The following is a 24,172-nucleotide window of genomic DNA, read 5'->3' as shown; positions in this document are numbered from 1 at the left end:
TGCCCTTCATGCATTTCATTTCCCTCTTTCCTTCTTTCCTTCCTTTTTTCCTTCCTTATTTTCTCCTTCCTTGTTTTTTCCTGGCTTCCTTCTTTTCTCCCTTTCTCCCTCCAATCCTTTATTCTTTATTTCTTTCTGTTTTAAAATGTATATTTTATTATTATTCAGGTCCGCGAGGCCAACATATCTGATGATTGCCATTAAAATAACAATCGGTTACATTTCCCAAGAGGAGAGGTCATGTCATGCCATGCAGGGCCACACGGGGAAGCAGTAAGGTCAGTCAGGAGGCAGGGCGAGTGAGGGAATAATGTGAACAAGAGCCATGGAAAAGAACAGAAGAGGCGGGGTAAGCAGGTTTGGAGTTGCCTAGTTTTAATAAATATCGGTGGGCTCTGGAGTGTAGAGGCTGTCCCTAGTTTCCTGGAAGCTGGCCTTGGGTGATGAGGGCAGGGTGATAGTGGCCCAGAATATGAAAGCCTGATAGAGGAGGAGGTTGAGCTCTGGATTGAGGAATTGGCAGTCTCTCCAGGGTCAGCAAAGCCCCAAATATCAAAGTATCAGAAATATAGAAAATGTAGAAAATTTAAAAGTCTTGATTAATACTCTTTCCTTTCTTCCTTTCTTCTTTCCTTTATTTTTTGTTTCAGAGCTTTTTAAATGCAAATAACCTTCCCCAGGTACAGGTGAAGCTCATGCTCTACCCTTCCACTACAAAATTGCTTTCTTTCTCCATAAAAATATCCAGATGTTTTTAAAGTTTGCATAAATGATGTCATAGTATATTATATAAATGTGTGTGTAGAGACTCTCCAAAATATACCTAAGAAGAGTACCAAAAGACAAAAATAGAGAGAATATGAGGAAAACAATGTTTCACTGAAGAGAGTTTTCCAAAATTGAAGAAAGTGCATCTTGAAGGAACAGCAGCATAAACAAAAATAAATCCACACCTGGACACCTCATAGTGAAGCCAGAGGGCATCACAGACAGGAAGAAATATTTTAAATGGCATCTGAAGGTAAATATTAACCACAAATGAGTGACCATTGATCAGAGACTACTGACTAGTCTGGAAATATTTACCAGAGACAGTGTGATAATGTCAGCATATACATAAAGGACACCTTAACGTCAGCTTAGAATTCTATGCCCAACTAAACTTTCCAGACCTTTGCTTAAAAAAAAAAAAAAAAAAAACTGCTGAGGGATATGCTTCAACCCAAGGAAACATGAATCTAGAGAGAAGACCGGGAAGGGAAAAACAATAGTGAACATAAAAATTGATAGAATATGTATGATGGTTAATTGCATGTGTCAACTTGACTGGATCCTGGGGTGTCCAGATACGAGGTTAAACATGATTTCTGGGTGTGTCTGTGAGGGTGTTTCTGGATGAAATTAACATTTGAATATTAGACTGAGTGGCCCACACTGGGGAGGGATGGGCCTCATCCAATCCATCGAGGGCCTGAATAGAACAAAAAGGCAGAGGAGGGGAGAGTGTGCACCCTCTGATTGATTGCTTGAGCTGGGACATCAGTCTTCTCCTGCCCTCAGGCTTGGGGCTTATCCTACTGGCTCCCCCGTTCTCAGACAGGGCTTTCCTAGGCCTCCAGCTTGCACACTGCAGATTGTGAGATTTCTCTGCCTTCTTTACCGTGTGAGTCAGTTCCTTATAATAAATACCTAGATGTAGATCCAGATGTGGCTACAGATATGTATCCTCTTGGTTCTGTTTCTCTGGAGAACCCTGACTAGTATAATATGTTTAACTTATCAGTGACTGTTTAAAATATCTATTTACCCTAAATTAGGAAAAGATAAAACTAAAACATGGACAAGGGGAAGGGATGTTCCATGAAGAGTTAAAGCACATTAAGATCTGTTTAAGAAGAGGATGAAAATACACAAAATAGCTTCAGAAAAGTTATAGAAATAAAGAACAGGTGAGCACTTTCCAGTTTTCACCATATAAGCCATGTTTTAAAAAACATCCTTGTACGTATGTTTTGCATGTTTTGGAGACAGAGATTCCAATCACATTCACAGTGAGGTTTGCCTATATAGGACCACACAGTATGTGAGTATATCTAGTCATCAGCAACAAAACATCCTTAGAGATTTAGTATTTTCTGCTCTCTGTAAAATATACCTTCCATGGGGAAAATTAGATGCACGCTAATTAAAGGCACGCCTAAATTGGATCCCACCTGAATGCATAGGTTCTATGGCAATGGTCAGAAACATCAGACAACAAGGTCCTACTGTATGAAACATAGGATTATATTCAATATCCTATAATAAACCATAATGGAAAAGAATATAAAAAAGAATGCATATATATATATATATATATATATACACACACACATATATATATATATAAAACTGAGTCACTTTGCTGTACAGCAGAAATTAACACACATTATAAATCAACTATTCAATAAAAAAAAAGAAATGTCAGCCTAGCGGTTATATATGGCCCACAGAGAAATTTTGTTTAGCTCATTCAGTTTAATCTTTTAAAAAATTATTTGCCAACACATAAAACAAAGGAAATTCCACATAGAAATCCATATCACCATCTTCCCTTGGAAAACTGTGCTATTATATTTAGCAACCCTGATTCCCTGAGAGTCACCGGCCACAGGGCAAGGCTGACATGGCAAGGCTGATGGAAGCCAACCCTGGGGAAAGACTTGCACTCTCTTCTTTGTTTCAATCTATTCTCAGCAGCCAGGTCCAAAGGGCATCTGAGTGCACCAGTGCTATGGGGTCTGTTGTATTCATAACCATTTTAATTTGAGTATTACCAAGCCTCTGGATCTAGTTACTGTAAAACAGTGGATAAGAGCTGCTATTCTCTCTTCTTTGGGAAGAAGTTCACCATCTGCATGGTCTTTGTGGATACTCCCCATTCCAGGAGCGAACAGCTGCTTAGAACACACTGCCTCCCCCACTCCAACCCCACCCCCCGGCCCAGTTACATTGTGTTCTATGGCAGCTATGGGGCCCACATTCTCCCCCAGGGCTGAGAGAGACACTTCACTTTTCTGAAAATTACTGATTCACTTTGTTCAACCTTTGGGGGCTGGGTTAATATTAGAATTATTTAATTATTTGAAAAGATAGTATATTTGCCTGGTTGAAAATTTTAAAAATTATAAAATGATATTTAAAGAACTTTCTTTCTCCCATCCTTTCTACAATCTACCCAGGTTCTACACACCTCCCCTCCCACCAAATAAATGGACAGTTATTACTTTTTGATGTATCTTTGTATAGAATTTTTTAATCTATATACATACAAAAGCAATGTACGGTCTCCCTCCATCTTTAACTCAAATGGTAGCATGCCTCACTTGTTTTCACATTTATTTGAAGTATACATGGAGAATTTTTCACGTGGCTAAAGAGAGGACTCCTCATTGTTTTTCATAGTCACTGAAGATTCCATTGCATGGATGTTCACAATTATTCAACCCGACCCCAAACTGATGAACTTTTAGGTTGTTTCCAGATGTTTGCTCTTACAAACATTGCTGCAACAAATAACCTTGAACATACTGACTAATATAGTTGACATCTCATCAACTAGCAACTCTCCTGCAGAATCTAAACCAGCACAAATACCCTGACCTTGTACAATAAATAAACCTCCTCTCCTCTATTGATCATCTGCTTCTCGCCATTCACAGAAACACCACCACACCACCACAGAATATCTAGACACTTGAAGTCTAAACAACGTAGACTTTTATGCTCTCCAGTGACTCTTGCAGATTAAAAAAGAAAAATGATTTAATCCATCTCTCTCCCTATGGCAGTGTTATAAAATGTGGGTTCAGGAGAACATGGAAAATTAGATGATTTTCTTATGTGAGTTGTCTTTTGAGTTATTAGCAGTATTAATATAGTACAATATGCACATAATTAACAAGCTTTCTGAATTTATTACATATACTTTTTCTTGTTCCTTTTAATTAGCCAGCACTCTAGTTGGAGGTGGCATAGTGATTCAAATGATGGCTAAATGTGTCAGATGGTGACAAAATGCACTAACCTACAGAGGGGAGAGAAGAAAATTCTAGAAATACCATAAGATTTTTTTTATCCCATTAAATGCATAAAAGTTTCTCAATGTATTATTCATAGTATAACCATAGCACAAACAAAGCATGATTTATTGAGTATTTTAATACAGCCTGTTAATGCTAATGCAATAAAGTCTATTTTAATATTTAATATGATCTGTGAATTTTGAACATTTTTCAAGAATGATCTTGTAGTTTTAAACTAAATTAAATATAGTAGGTGACAAATGAGTCCCTTTGAGCTTCCTTGCAGGCAGTCTGGGCCTGTCAGAGCAGGCAGGTTCAGAAGATGGCTTCAGCTTTGGTGTTTAGACTGTTGTGGAGAAAAGGGTGATGTAGCTGTTATTCTGAGAAGGGTGCTGACTCTGGCAGCTCGTCTACTCACAGCCCAGGCAATTGTGAAGTCAAGGTCTTGGGCTCAGTTCCTGGATGGGTCCTGTAACCACCATCATGAACAATTATCTTTTGGTTGCCAGTGTTCACTCTTGTTCTTTTTTCTTTTTTTTAAATGAAGGACTTGGTTGTATGAGTTGTTTTTTTTTTTTTAAGAAGATGTCAGGGATAGGAGTTTATTAATTAATTTATTTATTTTTGCTGTGTTGGGTCTTCGTTTCTGTGTGAGGGCTTTCTCTAGTCGTGGCAAGTGGGGGCCAGTCTTCATTGCAGTGCGAGGGCCTCTCGCTATGGCAGCCTCTCTCATTGCGGAGCACAGGCTCCAGACGCACAGGCTCAGTAGTTGTGGCTCACGGGCCCAGTTGCTCCGCGGCATGTGGGCTCCTCCCAGACCAGGGCTCGAACCCATGTCCCCTGCATTAGCAGGCAGATTCTCAACCACTGCGTCACCAGGGAAGCCCCATTCTTGTTCTTTTGGTAACAGTACATCCATGTAATTAAATCTCTCGCATTGGATGGAGCTTGGTGGGACTACCGACATCCTGCTCTCCTCTAGGGGTGAGCATGTGACCCACGTTAGGCAGTGGGAGCCCTCCTGTATCAGTCCGGTTAGGTTTGATGATGCTACAGTAAGAAGCAATTCCAAATTCTCAGAGGCTGAATGTAACAAAGTTTATTTCTTTCTCAGGCCACATACCTGTCCCAGGTCAAAAGCGGGGCTTTGCTAACTGCAGTCCCTCAGTCCAGGTTAATTCAGCCTGCATTTCAATACCTGGTCCTATGATGGCAAAGGAACAAAAGAAAACTCTGCAGGGCCTTGTCTCAGTATAAATGCTCCAGGCTGGCCCATGTCATTTCTGCTCTAAACCCATTGGGAAGAACAACACATACAGCCCCAACCAAAAGCATCGAGAAGTAAAATGCTGTCACAATCATACCAGGGATAGAAAAGGAATATGTGGGCAATAGAACTGATGGCTGACTGCCACGCTTCCTCTCTGCATTCTGAATTGTGAGCAGTGAGATAAAAAGAATACATCTTTTTGGAATCTATTTATCCCATAGAGCTGCCTGGACCACCTTCCAGAGCAGTCCCTGCCATTGAAACTCCCTGGTGCTGCCCTTTCCTCTAAACCCATGCCCTTCAAATGGATTCCCCTTATACCTGAGTAAGCCTGAGTTGGCGTCTGTTTCTCACAACAAAAGAACCCCAAGATATCCAGCTAAAAGTGCGCTGTGGCTCCAGCCAGCCAACTTGTCATCATGGCTTGCTGTGGTCCTGGCACCCAAGGCTGGTGCCACAGCCCTCTGAGAGCAACAGCCAGGGCACTAACTGAGCAGGGGGACACCAGGGATGGCAGGGTTTGCCTGCAGGACACTGTTAGAATCTGTCCAAACCACCGTGATCTACCTCCCACAGCTGCTGAGAAAATACCTTTCAGACACAGGGAGGTCCCTGCACAGACCTTGCTATAGAAATTGAAGAATATTTGAGCCAAAAGGGACCTCAGAAGTGAGCTTACCTGATGATACCTGCCTGGTGGGTGAAGAAGGAAATCACTTACCCAAGGTCACATGATTATTTAGTAGCAGAATCCCTAGCTCACATCCTCAGTGGGCGCCCCATAGAGAAAAGTAGAAAACCAACAATAAGGACTTCCCTGCTGGTCTAGTGGCTAAGATTCCATGCTCCAGCAACTAAAGATCCCACATGCCGTAACTGAAAACATCTCGCATGCAGCAACGAAGTTCCCGCGTGTTGCAGCTAAGACCCAGCGCAGCCAAATAAAAAAAAAAGAAAACATCACCCATCTGACCGTACCTGGGCCACCCAGTGCCCAGGCAGGGGCCCAACAGGGTCCCTTGTGTTGTGTCCCCCTCTGGGTGAGATGATCCTACTTTGCTTTTTGCTTTCCCAAGAGAAGATCCAACGTGCGGCCACAGAGACCACCGGGCAGAACCTCTCTGCTAGGGAGCACCCCTGCTCCTGGAGGAGATAGAGTGTGGCCCCCAGGGCAGTGCAGGCAACCCTCCAGCCCTTCTCTGCTCTGGCTGCCTTTCTGCTGAGGGCTTTTACACACCCCTTGTCATCCCTTTGCTTATCCAAATTGCTCCTCTTCCAGGAAGCCCTAGGGCACTTGTCTACTTTACACTCATTTTAACTTCCCGAGTTTTCCAAAGTGCACCCCTTGAAGTATTCCTCAGAAAAGGGGTCCTGTGTTGGGTTGTCAGATAAAATGTAGGCTGCCCAGTGAAACTTGATTTCAGATAAACAATAATTAACTTTTGTAAACATGTTTATTTTTGTAAATATGTTTATTTTCTGTAGGACTTTTCAGAGGCATTAAATGATAATGAGCATTGCAAATTCCTGAGAGAGTTTATGGTCTGCAGCATTCCCTCAGTTTACTGGATCACGGGGCTAAGTGCCTCAAATTAAGCAAATCAAAATACAAATAAAAGTTTGAATTTCGGATAAATTATTTTTTGGAAAAGTATGCCCTAAACTTTGCATGAGACATACTTATACTAAAATAATATCAGTTGTTTACCTGAAATTCATATTTCACTGGTTATCTTGAATTTTATCTGGCAACCCTACTTAGAGGGTTGAAACACCAGATGCCTGGTGTTTTGATAGGTGTGGCTTAGAGGCTCAGAAAATACATTTGTAAGAAATACCCCAGGTGGGTAGTCCTGATCAGTCTAAGAGTAATGAAGTAGAAGAGGAGTATGTGTGTGTGTGGTAGAGGTGGGGGGGGGGGGTCTGAAGTGAGGGATTGCCCAGAAATCCAGAGCTTTGAATCCACATCTCCTAACTACTTTAGAATTACTGAAATCTCAGGCTCCTTTTCCCAATAATTTATTCCATGCAGATTTGGGCACGGTGAGTCTTTTAGGAGGCTGTTTGACAGTGCTTAACGGCTATCCACATTGTACCTGCTCATAATAAAAAGACAAGTCCCGGGCTTCCCTGGTGGCGCAGTGGTTGGGAGTCCGCCTGCCGATGCAGGGGACGCGGGTTCGTGCCCCGGTTTGGGGGGATCCCACGTGCCGCGGAGGCGCTGGGCCCGTGAGCCATGGCCGCTGAGCCTGCGCGTCCGGAGCCTGTGCTCCGCGACGGGAGAGGCCACAACAGTGGGGCCCGCGTACCACACACACACACAAAAAGACAAGTCCCCATCTACCATTCTGTAACTCAGAAATGTACAAGTTATACAACATCTGGAATCCATCCAAGGAAAAAAATGTCAGTCTACAAATCTAGAATGCTGAAGGCAGAAACCATGTGCTTGGAATCTTTAAAATCACATTTCACTTTGCTACAATGCAGTTCTGTTCCCCTGTGGACGGCCAGATATGTTGGCTGAGAGAGATCCACTTTTGTGGTGCTGAGCCAAGGGGCCACACACCTCTTGGTTAGTACCTATCCAGGTTTAATACCTAATTACTGTCCTCAGATTGCCTCTCAACACTCATTACCAGCACTCAGCAGTTCCTGCTAAGGTGATGGGATTTAAGATTAGGACAAAAGAATAGCCGTTTTTGTTTTCAAGTGCTGGTCTCCTTGGAACATTATCATTCAGCAGGATTGAGAGGCACAATTTCACTTTCCTACTGAAGGCTCCTGAAGAATCAGACAAAGCCTTAAGCATTTATAAATAAACTCTCCCTATGTGCGCAGAGGGCCTCAGCCTGCTTGGTCTCTGTTTCATGCTTATGATGAATTTAGCTGTTCCTCTCCAACACCCAGGCCCAAAGCTGCCCTGACAAATGCACTCTAAGCTACAGTAATGCTGGCTCCCAGAAGTGACAGGCTTCTTTCGGTGACCAGATAGAAGCTGCATTCCAGTTGGTCTGTCCAGTGCCCCAGGCCTATCCTGGGACTCCGTGGGAGGACTCTGTCACCGCTGGTCCCATCCAGGATCGAGTGAAGAGACTTTTCTTACTCATGATGATGGCCGTTGTGGGTAAACCAGGGGGGACTGTCTCCCCTGTCTGCCTGCTGAGTTACCTGCTTCCCAGGCAAGCAAGCAGAAAGGGAAGCATAGAAGAGAGAGGAAGGGCAAAGGGAGAAAGGAAAGGGAAGGGAAGAGAGAGAGAGAGAGAGAGAGAGGGTGGGAAGAAGAAGGAGAGAAGGACCACAGGGAAAGTAGGGGAGTGAGAAGAGGAAGGGCACAGGCTAGAATATAATGGATAAGTGAGAATTTAAAGTCACTATCAACTTACCGTGAATTCCAGATAGAGTGCTTGGACGCTACAATCATATTTCTTACTAGGAATTCATTCATGTAACAAATGTTCTACTCTCTGGGACACCTGCTAGGGATAGGACACTGTTCTAGGGGCAGCAGTTTGCATTCCAGTGAGGAGAGGCAAACAATGACGAACAAACAAGGCAATTTCAGACAGCGTCAGTGCTGGAAGGAAACAGCATGGTCACGTCGTAGAGAATCAAGAGGGCAGGGAGATTTTAGATGGGAACAGTAGACAGGGGAGGCCACTTTAAGGAGGTGCCAGTGAGGGGAGAGCAGAATGATGGGAAAGAGCTAGCCATGCGAGGCAGGAAGGGAGAGGCTCACCTAAAGCACCCCACACACACTAGCTTCGTAAGTAGGACAGCGAGACAGAGGCCAACATGGCCGGAGAGTAATGAGCAAAAGGACACATTACAAGGCAGGAGTCCAATCCTATGCAGGCTTGTAGGTGCTGACAAGGAGTTGGGATTGCATTAATTTGGGACAATCTGTAAAATGCTCTTGTGATCAGACATATATCATTGGCCCTTCTTGACAGGAAAACATGGGGCTGTACAACGCATGCTCCAATCCAGGATTTGCTTCTGAATGTCCGTCATGGAGCAGAGAGAGAGGCTCAGTGTAGCCCAAACATGTGTCTCTCCTCTGAGCTCCAGCATCATCCTCGTGGATGAGGGAAGGCTGATCTGAGGCATGTGTTATAGGAGATGAAACCCACACTTCTCCTTGCCTACATGACTGCTTCCAAATGGACATCAGGGGGCTGACTAGCTGCCCCAGCAAGACCTCAGAGATGAGACAAAGAGAGTCCATCCCTGTTGGGGTCATGATGACTGGACCAAGTTCTAGTTCTCATCTCAGGGGTCCTCATGCCTGGTGAGAAATCCTTCAGCTTTAGGGCACCAGGCCCCAAATGTTTGGTTCTCTTGGGTCAATTCATAGGAGGCTGATTGAGATCAGAATACCATTGTCTAGCATCCAGGACAACCCCACCTACTCTAAGGGTAGCTGGGAAACCATGTGGGGATGGGAAGGCTGCCAGACAGCCCAGAGCCAGCTAAGAACTGGCATCCTCACATGATTCAGTCAGTTCCAAATGGGCAAGAACCTATTCACCAGTAGTGTCCATCTCCTTCGTGGATGTGCCATCTCTACCCCAAACTGAGCTTCATAAATACCTACATATCCATGTCGCCCAACCTCCGTTTTTATCATCCACCACAAGCACCATATCCTCCTAGGAAATATGTCCTGATGAGGAAAACACTGAATGTGGAGTCAGAAGCCTTGGGATTACCTTTGATATTCACCTCTTACTTGCTGTGTGATCTCAGACAAACCACTCACCCTCTCTGAGCCTCATTTTTCTCAGCGATAGATTGGGTCCAGCAATATCCACCTCACAGAACTGAGTATAAGGATTAACACCAAATACAGTGTCTGGTCTCACAGAGAGTATTTTCTAAGCAACTGCAACGTTCTGCTTCAATATGGTGCCCATATTGGAGAGCCCCGAGAACACCCAGCCAAGGTGGCTCTAGGATGCTGAGGATGAAACAAAGGGAAAACAGAGGAAACCACCCAGGTGTGAGGGCTCCAGCTGGGAATCTGATTGCCATGGGGATTTCTGGAGACCGGGCAAAGAGAAATTTCACTGTTTTAAAGGAATCAGAATGTGCAGACACAAAACCTATTCTCCAGTAGAATTTATGAGTCCAGCAGACCCCTGGCCGAGACAGGCAACTCATTCTGGGGGAAATTAAGTGTCAAATGCATTCGGGCACCCACTGGCAGAGTTTTACAGTCATTCTGGCTCTTGGTCTTAGCTTCCTTGTCAAAGCATTGACTTTCTTCTACAGCTCCCAACAAGGCAAGAATCAAGCAATGCTGATGAGTAATGCATCTCTTAACACCTCTGCTTGAAAAGATGAGGCACCTCAAACTCCGGCTCTATTGGAGTTTGGGGGCAGTAATATGACACTGAAGTCATTTGCTCCTTGTCACACCAGGAGAACTTTATGGCTTTTCAGTCTGGCCAAAGACTTTCCCCAGATGAATCAAGCTTCCAGAGTTGAGATGTCTAATATCATACTCTGGATGAGAGAAGAGATATATGGGCAGATCCATCACATGAGTCACATGTCCCTGCAGAAACTGGAGCAAGAAAGTCAGGGAATTGTTAGCAAAGCTGTGCAGAATGGCTCCAAACCAGCGGGCAGCCACAGATCCCAGTTCAGCACCTCAGGTAATTACTGAAGGTCACAGAACACACAGCCTTCGAGTAACTGTTCTCAACTGGGTCCCCCTCAAAGCAGACCCCAGACAAAGACTTAGGTGCTGGTAGTTGATTTGGGAGGTGATCCCAGGGAACAGGAGTGAGGGAGCAGGAGGAGAGCCAATAAAAGGGGGAACTAGGGAGCTGGTCATCACTGTGGGTGTTGAGGAAGCGGTCCTGCTGGGATCTTCTGAAGAATTTGCTGGAATGGACTTCAGAAGTGCTCCTTTGAAGGATGGGAGGTTGGGGCATTTATTCCCTACACCTGTCCCCTGTTGGAAGAGGTTTGTCCCTGAGTGTGTCAACCCTCCCGCCTTTGCAGGCTGTGCCTATGCTTGGGCTGATCGCCCCCATAGCTTCAATGAGAGCGGTATGTCAGAAAAGCAGATTCCACAAGGTCTGCTTGAGGAGGGATCCTGGTGTTGGAACCCTGGCCATGTGCCTGGCACTGCACACTACAGCTGTGTTGATGTCAGCTGGACCCAAGAATGTGGCACAGGGCACAAGTCACCTGTGTTAGTACCCGTACTCCCCATAATGCTGAGTGTCACATGAGGGAAGGGGACAAAGAGAAAACCATTGCACAGCTGCATCAACTTCCAGGAAAATTTGGGATAGATGGGTGACCCACGGGACCCCAGCTCAGCAGCCCAAGTTCTAATGGAGTAACAAGAAGAGAAGATGCTGTTATTGAAAACAAAAATTGACTGTAGTGGCTACACTACTCTAAGAAATAGGTCAAGTTCTTCTTAGAGGTAGATGGCCTTTCAGTTTAGAAAAATACTTCAGAGAATCTTTCTGTGCGTGTGAAAATATAGGCCCCAGGGCACAGTGGGGAGGAGAAAGAGAGGACGAAGCTCTGTTGTAAGTGGAATTTTTGTCTCATTTGTTTGAAAAGGCTTTGGGATGGGGAGACAAGAAAAGACAGGGCTGAGAAGATAAAGGGGGGCTCCAGTCAAATGGCAGAGAGGGATTGGACCTGGAAAGGAAGGCAGCCAGAGAGACACAACCTGCAGAGGAACTGTCAGGGACGGTACGGCAGCCACAGCTAATGAAATACCACTTTACGCTGTTACCCACCCGTTCGGTAAGATGCTGGTATTCCTTTCTCATGTCGCTAAACCTTCATCATGAAACATCTCAGCCTCTCATCAGTAGTGCTTTGGAGAAGAAAGAAAGAAGAATATTTGGGGTGATCTAAGGTAGAGAGAGAACAAGAGCTGTGGGAAAGAGATAGAATGGAGAACAAAACTCAGCAGGGATGAGGGTCCGGGGATTGTCCCTGAAGAATTCTTGGAGAAGTTGGGAAGGCACCAGACATCTCACAGTATGGGGAATGGTTTGAAGTTAAAGAAAACCATGCCCCATAAGCCCAGAGAACATGATTTGAATGAGTTTGGCACTCAGTTACCATGACCAAACACGCAGCTGTGCCAGGCCCCCCTGCTGGATGGAGGGAGCTCAGAGGTGACAGGGTGTGGCCCCTGCCCTCAGATGGCTCCAACTTCCTGGGGTGTCCCAGTTGTCAGCAACCAACCTGGCTGGACAGTGCTCTGAGGGCCAGGCGGAAGGCTTAGTAAACCCGGACCAGAGAGCCTCACGGAAGAGCCCCAGGAGAGGGAGAACTAGGATGCTGACTGGAATAAAGAGAAACATTTTGATAGGGGGAGAATGGGACAGAAGAAACTGCGTGAGCAAAGGAATGAGAATGCTGTCTGGGGTGGAAATTCTCTTATGGGTTCTTCCACGGTCACCAGTGACACACAGATGTCTCCTTCCGAATCAGTCAGGGACCTGGGGGCAGAGGCATATGCAAAGAGTCCTTGAGGAGAGCTTAATGAAGGGACTGCTTATGGAGGGGAGGGTTAAAGGGAACCACGAGGGACGTGGGAACACACACTAGGTGACAACAGTGTCACCACTTGCGCTGCTGTGGAAGAGGTCTCAGGAAGGAGCTGCAGTTTTTCCACAGAGGAACTCAGCCTGCTGGGGAGGAAGCAAACACTGGATCTCTCCCATCCCCTCTAGTGTTGCCCAAACCAGCTGGAAGCCAGAGGCCACGAGAGCCTGGCCCGTGCTGTCCTATAGACCGAGACTATGGTCAAGTGTGGGGCCAGAGGGCCTTGCTAACAAATTGGCCACCTGTCTTCTCCAAGTTGTCCAAAGCGGGCTGGCCTCACACACTGGGGTTTCAGAGAGGTGCTCAGCAGACTCATAGATTCAGGAGAGACTGTGTTACCCACCTCACGCTGCTATGGCTTTGCCTGACTCCTGACCACTCAGGAGGGCTCAGCAATGAACCCATAGATTGTGCTTGTAGACAAAAAACTGGCTCTATGACAGGAAGATAAACCTGTGACACGCACAGATCCCAGATGGCCTAGCATTTTAGAAGTCAACAGCAGTATTTTAAAATCAACTGGATGTTCTATTGGAAGTCAACAGAGCAGCCCACTAGCTGGGAGGCTGCAACTGAGGGGCTAAGCTTTTGAGCAAATTGGGGGCTGTCTCACACCCAGAATCAGCTCAGGGCTTATCTCAGGTTAGGCTCTCCTAGAAGAAGTCTCTGAGATGGCAATTTGTGGCAGCTGATTTGTCAAGGGAGGAGAAACAAGTGAGGGTGAGAGAGAGGAGGGCAGGGAAAGGCGGAGAAGCCAAGCCTGCGTGAGGTCTTGGCCACAGCCTGAACCCCTGGGGAGCTCTGTGTGACTTGCCAGGCTACAACAGCGAAAGGTGGTGCTGATGCTAAGATTTCCTGACTTCTTTGACTGCAAGAGAATCCATTGCAAGAGACTGGAGCTTGTCCTAGAAACTCATCTCCCCCCCCCGCTCCCCCACCACCATCATCACTCAGGAGAGGTTACCAGTATTTTGTTACAACACAATCTTTACTCAGGAATTCACTCAAAAACGCACATCGCAATCACTCAAAATTTGCTGAATTCGAGAATGACTTAGTAGGGCATCCCTAAAACATAAAGTGACTTCTTGAACACCTAAATACAGACGATATCTACAAAGACCAAAATGTGTGAAAATTCTACCAAAACTGGGCTGAAGTTTGCTTCTGTGTTTTGCATTTAAAAAGGATTTGCTAAGAAAATTGATAGTTTAACAAAGACAGCAGGATGACAGTTAACCCTCTTAAAAGAGAAGCTCAGTTCCTGGTCCTGGGGCTGATCTCATTCAGCAGACATCTCCTATTCAGGACAGGGCTCCAGGGGGCTAGTGGATCAATGACCGTGGGGAGCATTGCAGAGTGACTGAAGAGTTCAAGGCTACCTCTTAGAATGGCTGGTGCATAAAGGCCACTCTGACTAAAGTTGAGCACTCAAAACTGTGAATAATGAGGGAGATTTGCTGGTTCAGCAGCAGGAACCAGAGGTATTTAGGGTCTGGTGGCCAACAGCCCACTAATGACAGTGATCAGAAAAGCAGTTTTACTGATAGGTCCTACTTAGGATTTTACTTAATCCCAAGATATGGAACAGCCTTTGGCATGTGTTGAAGTGAAACGGGCAGAAGGGCGCCCCTTCTGCATGTTGTCAACGAAGTAAAAAAAAGGAATATGTGCATTTCTATTTAGCTCATCAGACTGGCTGTATTAAACTGCAGATTTACTGTAGCCAGGCCTTGGATATTGCCTACTACTTAAAATGAATTGCTACCAAAATGTTCAGAGAAGACCATAGATTAAGCATATTGACTATGTTTCTTCCTTAAGTAATAGTTAAGGGCAATAACAATGATAGAGCAGCCAAGTAGATATTTTCCCACCCATTATTAATAACAGCCCCTCAACCAACTGATAGATGGCCATCTCTGTGATGGAGTGCCAGCAGCACTCGCTCTGTGGAGGATCTGTTACTGGGAGGGCTTGCAAGATATTTGATTTGAGAGGTGTCTGGCTGCTGATTGTTGAGGAGGGCCTGGGAGAAACACAGCAGTGTGAACACCAGGACCACAAAAAGAGAAGAAGAATACAATTCTTTTGTACTTCCCCTTCCTCCTCCCACTCCTGGTAGAGCCAGAGAGAGGCAAGCAGAGAACCATGAAGGTCACGCCATCTGCATGCAGGTTCCTAGTCACTAAAGCTGCAGAGAAACATGGACTCGGGAGATGGTGCTCTATGCACCTGTCAGTTTCAGGTAAGGAGGCTCTGTTCCACACAGTCACTCAGGATCCAGGCTGATGGAGCCTCCACCATCTTGCAGCTGTTTCATCTGGAAGGGCAGCCTCCAGGGGCTGCCAGAATGGAAAGAGATAGTAAGAAAGCAGTCCAAGGGTTTTCACTGCCTCAGCCCATGAATGTCATGCGCTCCTTTGCTCACATTTCTGGCCAAAACTAGTCACATAGCTCTGCCCGAGCAAACTGGGAAGTGATATACCCAGAGTAAAGTGGTTTGCACTGGTTGCCCCACTTCCTCACCTCCCATTCCATCTTCAGTTGCTCCAATGTGGGCTGGTCTCCACAACTCACACCACCACAGCCTCCTTATTCCCAAGGCCAATGGTAATTTTCACATTCCTCAGTCTCTGAGCAGCATTAGTCCCCCATATTCTAGCCTGCTCTGAGCTCCCACGATGCCTCCTTCTCTTGGTCCCTCTCCTCTCTCACACTGCTCTGTGAGTTTCTCCTCACCCAGCCCACCTCTAAATGTTGATGTTTTCTCATGACAGGTCTTGGCCCTATTGTTTTCTCACAGCTTTAGATGCATCTATATGCTAAAGCTCACACATGGACCCCAGCATAGCCATCTTGAGAGATCCCTCTACACTTTTGGATTCAGCTCCTTACTTGACATCACACAAGGACATTGCACAAGCGACGCAAGTCTCCTACATTTGAGTCAAAGAGTCCAAATCAGAAATTAAGGAGTGGTGCATTCCTTTTTTTTCCCCCTATCATTTATGTTTATTCACAACTATTTACATAGCATTTACATTACTTAATTGTAAGTAATTTTTTAACATATTTATTGGAGTACAATTGCTTAACAATGGTGTGTTAGTTTCTGCTTTATAACAAAGTGAATCAGTTATACATATACATATGTCCCCATATCTCTTCCCTCTTGCATCTCCTTCCCTCCCACCCTCCCTATCCCACCCCTCTAGGTGATCACAAAGCAATGAGCTGATTTCCCTGTGCTATGCAGCTGCTTCCCACTAGCTATCTATTTTACTTTTGGTAGTGTATATATGTCCATGCCACTCTCTCACCTTGTCCCAGCTTACCCTTCCCCCTCCCTGTGTCCTCAACTCCATTCTCTAGTAGGTCTGTGTCTTTATTCCCGTCTTGCCCCTAGATTCTTCATGACCATTTTATTTTTTAGATTCCATATATGTGTGTTAGCATATGGTATTTGTTTTTCTCTTTCTGACTTACTTCACTCTGTATGACAGACTCTAGGTCCATCCACCTCACTACAAATAACTCAATTTCATTTCTTTTTATGGCTGAGTAATATTCCATTGTATATATTTGCCACATCTTCTTTATCCATTCATCTGTTGATGGACACTTAGGTTGCTTCCATGTCCTGGCTATTGTAAATAGAGCTGCAATGAACATTGTGGTACATGACTCGTTTTGAATTATGGTTTTCTCAGGGTATATGTCCAGTAGGGGGATTGCTGGGTCGTATGGTAGTTCTATTTTTAGTTTCTTAAGGAACCTCCATACTGTTCTCCATAGTGGTTGTATCAATTTACATTCCCACCAACCGTGCAACAGGGTTCCCTTTTCTCCACACCCTCTCCAGCATTTACTGTTTGTAGATTTTTTTTTTTTTTTTTTTTTTTTTGCGGTACGCGGGCCTCTCCACTGTTGTGGCCTCTCCCGTTGTGGCGCACAGGCTCTGGATGCGCAGGCTCAGCAGCCATGGCTCACAGGCCTAGCTGCTCCGCGGTATGTGGGATCTTCCTGGACCAGGGCACGAACCCGTGTCCCCTGCATCGACAGGCGGATTCTCAACCACTGCGCCACCAGGGAAGCCCTGTTTGTAGATTCTGACCAGTGTGAGATGATATCTCATTGTAGTTTTGATTTTCATTTCTCTAATGCTTAATGATGTTGAGCATTCTTTCATGTGTTTGTTGGCAATCTGTATATCTTCTTTGGAGAAATGTCTATTTAGGTCTTCTGCCCATTTTTCGATTGGGTTGTTTGTTTTATTTTGATATTGAGCTGCATAAGCTGCTTGTAAATTTTGGAGATTAATCCTTTGTCAGTTGCTTCATTTGCAAATATTTTCTCCCATTCTGAGGGTTGTCTTTTTGTCTTCTTTATGATTTCCTTTGCTGTGCAAAAGCTTTTAAGTTTCATTAGGTTCCATTTGTTTATTTTTATTTCCATTTCTCTAGGAGGTGGGTCAAAAAGGATCTTGCTGTGATTTATGTCATAGAGTGTTCGGCCTATGTTGTCCTATAAGAGTTTGATAGTGTCTGGCCTTACATTTAGGTATTTAATCTATTTTGAGTTTATTTTTGTGTACGGTGTTAGGGAGTGTTCTAATTTCATTCTCTTACATGTAGCTGTCCAGTTTTCCCAGCAGGAATGGTGCATTCTTAATAGGTCCCTTTTTCTCAGACCTAAATATAAACCATCCATATGTCCTGTCAGTTCAACTTTCAAAATAGATCTTGTATCCATAGACCTTGTCCTGTCCTTACCGCTGCTCTCTCAGTACCTACACCCAGGCCTGGAGGCACAGGTGGCACGCTGGCTCCTCACCAAGCACTCTCCCAGCAGCACCCAGGTTTCTCTTTAAAAGGCAAACCAGATCATGTCACTCCCTGCTTAAATCCCTCACCTGCTTTTTATTGCTTCCCACTTCTCAAGAATCAAGCCAGAGGCCCTCACCACAGCCCATGTGGCCCACGTGGCCGGGTCCCTGCCGCCCTCCCCCGCCCACACACCTGGGGACCTGACCCATCTTTGGACACAGTCCCTTTCCCTGCACACATTGTTCTGTCCTTGGGTGTGGCTGGCTCCTCTGGCCTTCAGATCTTGGCTGAGATGTCACCCCCTCGGTGACACACAGGGACAGTAAGGAGGATGGCCGTGTCTTCCCACAGCTGCAAAGCACACGGCACTGGCAACACTCACTCCACCTGGAGACGCAGCATCTTGTCACGTGGTGGTGGCCTCACAGCCACCAGCCTCTATCACCAGAGCAGGGCAATGGGCCAGAGCCCCTGGGTGCCTCTCTGACATGAAAAAGGGTCTTTGACTGCCCTCCTGCAATCCACCTGCCAAGTCACATAATGTCCCTGTGCCCTGATTCCTCCCAGGACTTGCCTGCCCCGTGTTTGAACCTGAATGCTTGCCCCTAGTGCCAAGAATTGTTTTTCTCTCAGGACTGCAAGACCTGGTTTCCCACTGACTGGAAAGGCCAGGCTTTGGAAATTGAGGTTAAAAAATAAATTTCACCTTTTGCTCAGCTTTTAGGTGGTCCGAGGAGAAACTCTGTTGGGATAAACATCTTGTTTGTAACAGTGTGGCAACCTTTGGTATGTAGGGCATTTCTGAGTACATAAATCAAATGTTCACTCAGAAAGATGCCCCAAACCAGTTCCCGGGGATGTCCTGGGTTCCTCGCCCACACCTGCAGATGTGAGGTTGCTGCCACATGGTCACCAGAACACTGTCCACTTGCTGCCAGCCCTGCCCGTAGACTAGATGTCAGTTCCTAGACTTGCTTCCTGAGGTGGGCCAGCAGAGGCTGCAGCTCTGCCCCAGACGGCCTCAGGCAAACTGGCATTCCCTGCCCGCACCCCCCACCCCCCACCGCCCCGGACTCAGCTCCCCAGGGACGATGCATCTCCAAGGCCAACAGGGGCACTCTCAGCAGGGTGAGTATCCTCAGAGCTGAGCAGACAACACCCATTTGTTCTTCCCTCCTACACATGGAGAAGCAGATGATGCAGACCAAGGCGAGCCCAAGCCTGGAGCACAGGGCACTGGAGGCAGAGTATCTGAGGGGTCCAGCCCTTGAGGGTGTTAGCCCCTGCCAGCTTCCTGGCTCCCACCTTCCTGTCCTCTGGAAAAAGCACTGGTTTCCTTCGGGAACCTCCTCTCCCTTACTCTCCTAGGGTGGGCACATGTTCCAAGACAGGCCATCAAGGCTAGTCACCCCTTGGCCACCAACACTCAGAGGATAGGTACTTGCTCTCAGGACTGAAAGTTCCTCTTAATTGAAATCTCCAGCAGGTGGCAATTAAGGCTGGAACTACCAGTATACCTCACATGGAGGGAACTCACCTGCACAGGAAGCCAGCAGAGAGGAATTGTGAGCCAAGAGACGGGAAGAACCGAGTCCTGACCCATCACTCACGTCCCCGGAGCCAGCCAAGCCTGGCAGTATTTTGGTGACATGTGCCAACACACTCCTCCCTTCTGCTGAGTGTCCAGACCCCTTCTACTCAAAGAGCACTTCTTGTATGCAGGGCAAAGCCGGTCTTACGCCAAGGCAGGAAGGAGCGTGAGCTGGGCAGACAGGGGAGTCTAGCTGTGCGGCCTTGGGCCTGGTGTAAGAAACACCCACAGAGAGTGAAGCCAGGGTGGGCAGGCATGATCTTGAGGTGGGAGCAACAGCCTGAATCCCCGGCTGGGGCCTCAGGTGTGTGGCCAGGACCTTGCATCCCGGCTGGGGCTGGATGACCTGACTTCGAAGGGTACTGACGCTGCTCAGACCACCTGCCCACCCTCTGGCCTCTGAGCTGCAGGAACTGGCTGGAGCAGCAAGTCTTCATGTTCTTGAACACCACTGGGAGTGACACAGGCAGAACTGCCTTTAGGTCCCCCAAACCATCCCCCAAATCCCCCTAACTCCAGATGCGCATTCTTCCCTTTATCCCCTGCTCACACTGGACTCCTGCCAAGTGCCTCCATCCTCTTTCCATCCATCTCATGGTCCCCCGTCCTTCAAGGCCTGGCTGGAGTGCCCGCTTTTCCGGGAAGCCTCCTCTGACTGGCACAGCCGAGAGTCCTTATGATCTAAGTCACTGGGTCACTGGAAAGACCACCAGAAAGTGCACAGGCCACACTGGATTAGAGTCTTTTCTAAACTGGTTTAGGCTAGCCACCCTTTCCCCACAGCAAGTGCCCATGGCTAGCCAGCCAGGACCAGAGAGGATTTGTGTTTAAAGGAGGAGCAGTTCCGATCATTCAGGGAGAAGTCTGCAGGCAGGTCTAGAATCATTCCCAGGCTTTCTCATTCTGTAAAATATTACATCCTGGAAGCAAGTTGCACTGAGTGAGGCAGGGCACGGAGGAAAGAGTGCACCCACTGGAGTCAGGCAGGCCTGAGTTTGAACCCTGGTTCTGCCGCTAGCTACCCGTGTGACCTGGGCAGTTCATTTGGCATCTCTGAGCCCAGTTTCTCATCTGTGAAATGAGGATAATAGCGACTTTATCATAGGCCGAAATGAGAGAGCGTGGCATGAAGATGTTAGGTACCGAATAAATGCTCAGGTTTTTACTACTACTACTGGGAAACAGTATAGGATAGTGAATAAAATAACAATAACCATACCTAACCACCACTGAATAGGTTCTATGTGCCTGGCACTATGTTAAATGTTTTACATTGTAGCCCCACTTAATCCTCACTGCAATCTTATAATCAATTTCTTACTATCTCCAGGATGCAGATGAGAGACCTGAAGCTGAGAGTCATGCCCAAATTCAAACCCCTAATGATGGCAGAGCTGGTTCCAACCCTGAGCCAGCACCCCACCCATCCTCTATTCGGTAGCCAATTGTAACCACAGGGCCACCACTGCAGTGGTGCGGTGGTTAAGAACCTTAAGTCCACATCGCAGCTTTGACATTTACTAGTGAATTCCTTAATCTCTCTGTGCCTCAGATGTTTTCATTTTCCGTCTATAAACTGGAGATAATAATACTGCATTTCATTGAACTTAAGATACAGATTGAATGTAAGATGCAGTATTATTTACATACCACTAGAAAAGAAAAAATGCCTAACATGGGGTATTCAGTAGGAGTCCCCCTCATAAAGCCAGAACATCAAAGGTCAGCCCTTCTGTATTAGTCAGGGTTCTACAGAGAAGCAGGATATATAGAGAAATTTGTTTGTTTGTTTTATGGAACTGGTACACAAGCTTATGGAAACTGAGAAGTCCCGTGATCTTCCGTTTGCAAGCTGGAAACCCCGGAAAGCCAGTGATGTAATTTAGTCTGAATCCTAAAGCCTGAGAGTGGGCGGCCAGGGGTATAAGTCCTGGTCTGAGCCTGAGTACCTGAGAGCTAGGGGTGCCAATGTCCAAGGGCAGAAGATGGGGGTCCCAGCTCCAGCAGAGGGAGTGAATTCGCCCTTCCTCCACCTTTTTGTTCTATTCAGACCCTCAATAGATTGGATTATCACCACGCACACTGGTGAAGGTGATCTTCTTTACTCAGTCTACCTATTCAGACGCTAATCTCTTCCAGAGACATCCTCACAGACACACCCAGAAATAATGTTCTATGAGCTATCTGGACACTCCTTAGCGCAGCTGAGCTGACAGGTAGAGTTAACCATCATACCCTCTATGTGTGAATACATGAGAAATAAACCCACCCAAGAGAAAGAGTGGCAAACAAACTTGCTTATCTCAACCTCGGCACCAGACAAAGGTGGAAAAAAATTCTCTCCTGGGAGTTTGAACCATAAGCTGGTCTTCAGGCAGGTCTGAAGTTTGAATTGACACTACCCGGTGTAGTCCAGAAGAGGTGAAACAGAGAGCTTCATTTAAAGAGAACTCGATCTACTTAATACTCTGTAATGGCCTATATGGGAAAAGAATCTAAAAAGGAGTGGATATATGTATTTGTATAACAGATTCACTTTGCTATACTCCTGAAAGTAACACAACATTGTAAATCAATTATACCCCAATAAAAGAAATTTTTTAATTAAAAAATAAATAAATAAAGAGAATTCGAGTTTGTAGTGGCCCCAGCTAGTGGAAGAAACAAACGCAAATTCTTTCTCTTGGAATTAGACCTCGTCCCAGGACACCAGCAAGTGTAAGTGTTGGGAAGAGTTAACATCCAACCTAATAATTTCAGAAATGTCCAAAGGTGGAAAGAATATGTGTTGTACAGTCATTAAAAGGTAGTAATAGCTAGCTATAAAACAATGCTAGCCATTGTAACAAAGTATCCCCAAGTCTCAATGGATTAACATAATAGAGGTTTGTCTCTTTCTCAAGCAAAGCCCAAGGCAAGAGTTCTGAATGATGGGGGTTCACCTCCAGTGCTGACTCAGGGAGCCAGGCTCAATCCATCCTGTGGCTCCACCTGGCTTCCGTGGTCTCCAAGGAGGGGTGAGAGGTGGAGGAAAGTGCCTGGGTGATACCTGTCACCTTCACCCGCTGTGCAATGAGCAGAATTCAGTCACATGGTCATGCCTAATTGCAGGGGGGCTGGGAAATGTGAGCTAGCTCTGTGCCTGGGAGGAAGCAAAAAGAGATTTAGTGAACAGGCAGCTGACCCCTGCCATCCCTCCTCATGGGACCATTTGAATACTCTTAGGAAAGAGCTGTTAGCCGCAGTAGATTAGAATCATGTCTGACACCACATAGGAACTCAGTCAATGACTGCTCTAGTTATGATTAATAAAAACATCTTTGATTTATCAAAGCAATGTAGTTTTGAAGATAGAGCTCACTTAACAAAAGAAGGCCCCTTTGCTGTTCCCTTGTGACTTCCCATAGTCAGTTTCAAATAGGGATTCAAATAGGGATTTGAATTTCAAAAAAAATGATCTGTTTGCAGGAACGTACTTATGGTAGGAGGCTAATATTTGTGTTCACAAATATTGCATTCTTTAAAACCAGTCATCCTCCAATTCTGTTTCAGCAGAAAAGCATGATGCTTGTAAGTGTGAGTTCTAGAATTAATGTCAGGCTGGGTTTACCACTCCACCGTTTACCCAGCTCTACCGTTTACCACTTCTGTGACCTTGACCAAACCCCATGGCTCTCACTAAGCTTTGGTTTCTGTAACCACGACCTAGTAACGGCACAGCTACCTCAGAGATTGTTGTTGAGAATTACCACAGACAGTAAAAGTGACGTGCACAGCACGGTGCGGGACACGCAGGGGCTCAGCAAACGTGGCTGTGCTTTTTCTTGTTGACACTGGTACTAATGCCCTGGACGCCTTTTCTTTAAGCCCCATCTTAGCAGCCATGGTTAGAGTCAGGTAGAGGCCTGTGCACTCCCCAAAGCCTCAGTACAAATATACACTGAATAACTGAGCAAACAGAAAATAAATGAGGCTCTCATTTGGACATCCTCGCCAAATCGGGGTCCACACATTTAAATCTCCACTTTTAACAACTCTATGAATAGTTTTATGATGAAAAATCATTCAAAGAGTTATAGAAGCCTTCCTGTGAAACCTCACATCACTCCTAATTCTCACTGGCCACTGGGGCCAGCGTTGGCCACGTCCATCCGGTTTCTTTTTCTTAGTGTCTAGCTGAGGCCCACGGAGATGAACAAATGCCTCATATTTATAACCAGATGTAAAATGAAGCTCCATCCTCTCTGAATGCAAAACCCACAACTTAATAGATGGACGACCACACATTGCAATAACATCAGGAACAATTTTTGAGCTCTGAACATTCAGTGTTTAGTTATGGCTCCAGAAGATGTTTCAGCCATAGATCCTGGGACAGGAGCCAGAAGTGCTGCCCTGCAGAACCCAACAGGGAAGAGTCATTGGCAGCTGGTAGCCCTTCTTTATTCTCAGAGCCTTTGTTGGAGGCAGTGGGGTTGATTCCACCCCTAGCTCCAGAGAGGCTCAAACCACCCACACACACCCCACCATGATGATTGGTCAGGGGTGGGTGCAGGACCCAATTAGAACCAAGCTGTGCTAATCCCGGAAACTGGCTGGAGCAGTCAGGAGAGAGAGAACCTTGCTCTGCCCTGCTGGTGGGGCTGCATCTGTGGCAGCCATCTCTTCTCCTGTCCAGAGCAGTGACAGAATGGCTCCCATACAGAGGGAGTCGAATCCAGAGATGAAGGAAGGAGGGTTGGAGGGGTGGGGAGTGAATGGGAGAGACAGAAAGAGAGACAGATAGACCTGTTCCAAATAACACTGAGGCCCTCATCCAGATGAGCCT

The 24,172-nt window shown here is 46.1% G+C and overlaps 2 long non-coding RNA genes across 2 annotated transcripts in view; both read right to left on the bottom strand.

Moving 5' to 3' along the window:
- Nucleotides 1–24,172, bottom strand: part of LOC136793115 (uncharacterized) — a 294,913-nt gene that overhangs the window by 68,628 nt on the left and 202,113 nt on the right. The gene's annotated exons all lie outside the window — the stretch shown is intronic.
- Nucleotides 4,236–24,172, bottom strand: part of LOC136793114 (uncharacterized) — a 65,662-nt gene continuing 45,725 nt past the window's right edge. Inside the window, exon 3 of the long non-coding RNA XR_010837956.1 lies at nucleotides 4,236–5,268. This is a non-coding gene — a long non-coding RNA (uncharacterized lncRNA). The remainder of the gene's footprint in view (nucleotides 5,269–24,172) is intronic.

This window comes from Kogia breviceps, chromosome 18, assembly GCF_026419965.1.
Source record: "Kogia breviceps isolate mKogBre1 chromosome 18, mKogBre1 haplotype 1, whole genome shotgun sequence".
Classification (NCBI taxonomy): domain Eukaryota; kingdom Metazoa; phylum Chordata; class Mammalia; order Artiodactyla; family Physeteridae; genus Kogia; species Kogia breviceps.
The sequence above is the reverse complement of the archived record's forward strand: the minus strand, read 5'-3'. Positions and strand labels throughout refer to the sequence as shown.